The following is a 5,851-nucleotide window of genomic DNA, read 5'->3' as shown; positions in this document are numbered from 1 at the left end:
GGGGCTCAAACTCATGAACCATGAGATCATGACCTGAAGTTGGACACTTAACTGACTGAGCCACCTGGGGGCCCCAAAGTTGTTTTCTTTGGACAACAAAAATGAATCTCATGTTGATTAAGCAGAATGTCTCCCATAAAAATATCCATCCTCATCCCTCCTTCCCAAATCCAAGGATTCAGACATCAGGATGTTTTTATCTACATAAGCCCTCTTAGCCAGCATAGAAATAGGACTGCTTAGACCTTGACACGACAGTCAATTCACAGGCCAGTTTAAAGCAGTCTCTGACGGAGCGTCAAGGAGCACTTACCACCGGAGAAAAGATCAATGGCTGGCATCCTGTGGGCATGACAATAAAATCTGCATGAACGCCTCTTGTTCCCAAAGTCCTTCAAGGCAGTGTCTGAATTTAGTGGATAAGTCAATCTCAGTTCCTCTTGATTAAGAAGCAGTGGATTCTCGCCACATACCATCAATCATTAAGCAATAGGCATTACTCAGCTATCAGGAAGCATTGTTCATTAGTCAGCTCTGCAGAAGATGAAGTTACATTACATAAAAGCCTTTAGAAACTATGGTAGAGCAGTATACCTCATGAATATAAATAACTGCCATTTACCGAATACCTATTCTGTGCCACAAGCCGTGGTAGCTCAAAGGATAATCAACATAGTTACTACTATCATTGAACGGTTGAGGCAACCCACATTGAGACAGGAGCAGTCACTGACCCAAGGTCACCAATTAGGAAGAGTCCGAGTCTGAATACAGGTTACTCTATCTCATAAGCCTGAACTTCTGAAGTTATTGTTACTAACATGTCTGGACAACCATTGAAAGATGCTGTATAACAAATGATTAACCCAGGTCTGGGTTGCTCAAATCCTTTCCTGAGGAAGGCTGGTCTTCAGACCTACTCTTGGCTGGGCTTGTGGGAGATGTCCATGGAATATCCCGCCTGTTAAGAATTTTTTTTTAAATTTTTAAATGTTTTTTATTTTTGAGAGACAGAGGCAGTGCAAGCAGGGAGGGTCAGAGAGGGAGACACAGAATCTGAAGCAGGCTCCAGGCTCTGAGCTGTCAGCACAGAGCCCGATGTGGGGCTCGAACCCACGAACAGTGAGATCATGACCTGAGCTGAAGCTGGAAGCCAGACACTTAACTGACTGAGCCACCCAGGCGCCCCAAGAATGTTTTTGTATGCCTGAGGCCCTTGGGACACAGATAGTCTGACCAAGACACTTTATGCTAACAATGTGATTTATGGTAAACATGCTTTTATATGCCTGAAGCTTTGGGCAATGTTCTAACAGTTTGAACTCAGGCTGGAGCCTAAGTGGCTGAAGTCAGTCGTGCAGGTGGCATGTGCCTATAGGACTGACCCACAATAAAAACTTATGACACCAAAGCTCAGGTGCTATAGACAATGCTTGCATCTCCCCACGGCTTCATATATGAAACTTAATCCCCAGTGTGATGGTTTTTGGAGGTGAGGACTTTGAGCGGTAATTATGGGATTAGTGACCCCAACGAGCTACCTCGCCCCTTCTGTCACGTGACGACACAGTGAGAAGACTGCCTTTATTAACCAGGAAGTAGGGCCTCACCTGACACCAAATCTGCTGGCATCCTGATTTTGACTTTTCCCAGCCTTCACAACTGCGAAATTTCTGTTGTTTATGAGACATCCAACTGGTAGTATTTTTGTTAGCACAGCCCAACTGACCAGTCTACTGTATCAGGTGAGCCTCCTGTGATGCAACACATCGTTACTAGGAATGTTAAGCAATGCCCGTTTGACGCCTAGATGCTTGTGCCTGGTTTGTCCTGGAATTAATCCCATGTGTCTTACTTATCCCTTTGCTGATTCACATCTGTATCCTTTGGTTGTAAAAAACCTTCATGAGGCTAACAGCAGGAGTCTTGTGAGTCCTACTGCATTGCAGAGCATGAGCGTGGTCTGGAGGATGCCCAGCACAAATGGCTTATTTATTCAGACATCTTTGAGCTCCTCCAGCTGGCAAAAACACCCAGGCCCAGGTGCCTACCTTCAAGTCCTTACATCAGCTTATGCCTTCACTCATTATGCAAATATTTACAAAGGTCCTTTTCTTTGCTACATACTACAGTAGGCATTGAGAGCGCAGTGAACAGAAAATGCCCCATGGTTAGATTTCTTCCACATTCCCAAGGGCCAAGCAGGTAATAAACACATAAATTTGTATTCTATCAGTTGATGATGAGTGTTAGGGAAAGAATACGAAAAGATCAGGAACATTATCCTCTGCCTCCCCCAACACGCATGCGCAGCCAAGGACTTTTTTTTAGCAAACTTAGGACTAGCTGTGGGATAAAGACAGAACAGGAAAACAACCATTACAGAAGACTCTTGAAAACTGACATCTTTTTGAGGCAAGTGATACTCAACTTTTGATCTAAAGCAAAGCATAATTCCAACACAATAAACTTAGGATACATTTCAAATATTGCTCTACTTCAGTGGGAAATCAGTTTAGAAACACCTCATATAAGAGATATGACTCTCTCCCCTAGGTCTTTAGGGCATAAAATATATGGAGTAGGTGGAGTGCTAATCAGACTTTGCCCAAAGTTTATTTATTTCTTTCCATAAAAACCTCACCTTTTTAAAATTAAATTTTGCCTTTTTTATTACTTCCTTACCTATGCTGTATGTTTTGTTGGTAAAGCATTTGGAAATTATAGCTGAGTTCATTTTTCTTTTCTGAAATTTTTTTAATGCTTTATTTATTTTTGAGTCAGAGAGAGACAGGGAGATACAGAATCCGAAGCAGGCTGCAGGCTCTGTGCTGACAGCTCAGACGCAGGGCTCAAACCCACGAATGCGAGATAATGACTGGAGCCGAAGTCGGAGGCTCAACCCACTCAGCCACCCAGGCACCCCAGTTGAGTTCATTTTTCAAACATTTTATTGAATTATACAAACAAGTGCAGAATTATAATGTACAGTACATTATCATGAATTTCTTGACCCCTGAAGCACTCATATGCCTCATCTAAATTACTTCTTTCTCCTCTCCAAATGGAAGCACTATTCTGCCTTGTAAAACTGTAATTCTGTTTTTGAACTTTGTATCAAATCATATGCTGTGCATTAATTGGTGTCTAGCATTTACCATTCAGCAGCCCAGGCCTAGCTGTGCACCTCCTTGTAAAATCTAGTCTGGGCAAGAATCCTGCAAATTAAGTCAGTTTAACTAGAACTCTCAATACATGATCACCCTAAATACCTGATCAGGTTCCTCATCCTCTACCATTTCCCAGGTGATGTCTGATCAATCTGTCATTTATTCATTATGTTTGTTTATATTTGAGAGAGAGACAGAGTGCAAGAGGAGGAGGGGGAGAGAGAGGGAGACAGGATCTGAAGTAGGCTCCAGGCTCCCAGCTGTCAGCACAGAGCCCAGCTGACAGAGCCCAACAAGGGCTTGAACTCATGAGCTGTGAAATCATGACCTGAGCAGAAGTGGGATGCTTAACCGACTGAGCCACCCAGGGCCCCGTCTTTCTTTAAGTTTATTTATTTTGAGACAGAGAGTGGAGAAGTGGGAGGGAGGGAGGGAGAGGGAGAGAAGGAATCCCAAGCAAGCTCTGTGCTGTGCAGCAACTGGTGCAGGGCTTGAGCCCATGAAACTGTGAGGTCATGACCTGAGCCAAAACTAAGAGTTGGACGCTGAACTGACTGAGCTACCCAGGCACACACTGGTCTGTCTTTAGTAAGAATCCTGTTAGGTCATTTTAGCCGGAATCCTCCTTACCTGTGATGTTTCCTCTTACTAATTTTCTATTCCTTAACTCCCATTCTGGTCCCTGGCTATAGATTTCCACTTGCTTATGTGGTACTCAGGGTTGAGTGTGAGCTCTCCCCTACGCTGTAAAATCCCATTGCAGTGATTCCTACACCCATCTCAATGCTCCTGAAAAAAGTCTGCCTTACCATCTTTAACAAATGTCACTGTATTTTTTTAACACCTTGCCTAAATCTTCCCTAGTGATAATACCCAGTTCCCTAAAACATTCCATATTAGACACAGATGTGCTAACATAATGATAAATTAAAATTCAGTCTTTAGCAGTCACAGATTGGTTTATTAAAATGTAACCCCACAGACCCCCAGGTAAAATAGTTAATAGAGCCAATGTAATTTAAAACAGGGTCTTCAAGGGTGAAAACTTATGATATAAAATCTAATTAATAAAGGGGTGATTATTTCCAACAACGTTTCCTTTTGACAGCCCAATTTTACCTCTTCTTAAGCCTGGAGAAAATAAAAGGTTCCTTAGGATGTATTTCTGTAACTGTAACTCTGTGGTTCCATCCATTAGGGGCCCCATACCCAACATTCAATATTATTAAAAATCCTGGATGGGGCGCCTGGGTGGCTCAGTCGGTTAAGTGTCCTACTTCAGCTCAGGTTATGATCTCACAGTTCGTGGGTTCGAGCCCCGCATCAGGCTCAGTGCAGACACCTAGCTCAGAGCCTGGAGCCTGCTTCAGATTCTGTGTCTCCTTCTCTCTCTGCGCCCGTCCCCCCCCATGCTCTGTCTCTCTCTGTATCAAAATTAAATAAAAAAAAAAATAAAAAATAAAATAAAATAAAATAAAATAAAATAAAATAGTGAATGAAAGAAAAGCCCAAGAATATGTTGTGATACTCCAAAAAGAAAACAAAGGTATAGAGGACAGGGGGGGGGGGGCCACAGGGGGGGCGGGAGGGGGGGAGGGAGCTGCACAGCTAAAGAATGGAGAAGGAAAAACATAATTAGAAAAAAACATCATTTTGTAACCCCGCCCCTCCCCCATGTAAAAATAGGTTGAGGCGCAGACCGACACCTGATGTTGAAACCCCTGGATGAAAGGCTGTTAGGGCACGGATTATTCCCCTGTTGCCAAGCTGAATTACCAAAAAGAAGTATGTGCCTGTTTGAGAGAGAAGGGCACCTTGACGAGATGCTTCCCGTCCCTAAAAAACAACGGGACAACTTGGACTTTGGTGCTTCCTGAATGGGATACAATACAAAGTACACAGAAACGTTCCAATGTCTGAACTTGCAGTCTAACCCAGGAGCCATTGGCTGGTTCTCTGTGGCTACCGGGAACATAAAATGTGGCTCGTGTGACTGAGAAGCTAGATTCTTAACTTTACTTTTAGTTAATTAGATTTTAGAAATCTAATTGATTCAGTTACCAAAAAAAAACAAAACAAAAACAAAAACCTTTTCAGTATGTTTCAACAATCTGGGTTTGGAGATCGTTTTCAACAGTAAAACAGTAAAAGCTAAATACAGATCAAGAATTTCCAATGAAAATGCAGCATCCACGCCAGATTCCAACAACTTGGTACAAAAGGAAAGAAACATAAAATTTTTCATTAATAATTCCCTATTAGCTGCATTTGTCATTAATTCCACTAATAATTTTATACTAATAGCTGGGTAAGTTGGATTAAATAAAACATATCAGAAATAATTTCACAGGTAAGTTTTTACCTGAGGCGTGCCTGGGTGGCTCAGTCGGTTAAGCGTCCGGCTTCGGCTCAGGTCATGATCTCACGGTCGTGGGTTCGAGCCCCGCATCAGGCTCTGTGCTGACAGCTCAGAGCCTGGAGCTTGCTTCAGATTCTGTGTCTCCCTCTCTCTCTGCCCCTCCCCTGCTCGCGCTGTCTCTCTCTGTCCCTCAAAAATAAATAAAAGACATAAAAAAAAATTAAAAAAAAGTTTTTACCTACTAAAAATTATAAAAAATTACATCTGTACCTCACGTGATATTTGTAGGAGACAGGACTGCTCTTGACCCAACGTCCACTTT

At 42.6% G+C, this 5,851-nt stretch overlaps 1 protein-coding gene and 1 pseudogene across 2 annotated transcripts in view; both read right to left on the bottom strand.

Annotated features, from left to right (window-relative positions):
- Nucleotides 1-498, bottom strand: part of LOC115275457 — a 5,056-nt pseudogene extending 4,558 nt beyond the window's left edge.
- The window catches only part of LOC115275454 (zinc finger protein 177-like), a 19,450-nt gene that overhangs the window by 12,612 nt on the left and 987 nt on the right, over nt 1-5,851 (bottom strand). Inside the window, exon 1 of one of the 2 annotated variants that reach the window (XM_029919228.1) lies at nt 314-390. The exons of the other annotated variant lie outside the window; for it this stretch is intronic. The gene's annotated coding sequence lies outside the window, so the exon portion shown is untranslated. Of the gene's footprint in view, nt 1-313; nt 391-5,851 lie in introns of those variants that run through there. 2 annotated transcript variants of the gene reach the window in all.

Source organism: Suricata suricatta, chromosome 12 (assembly GCF_006229205.1).
Source record: "Suricata suricatta isolate VVHF042 chromosome 12, meerkat_22Aug2017_6uvM2_HiC, whole genome shotgun sequence".
In the NCBI taxonomy this organism is placed as follows: domain Eukaryota; kingdom Metazoa; phylum Chordata; class Mammalia; order Carnivora; family Herpestidae; genus Suricata; species Suricata suricatta.
Note: the sequence above shows the minus strand (reverse complement) of the source record. Positions and strands in the feature narration are given on the sequence as shown.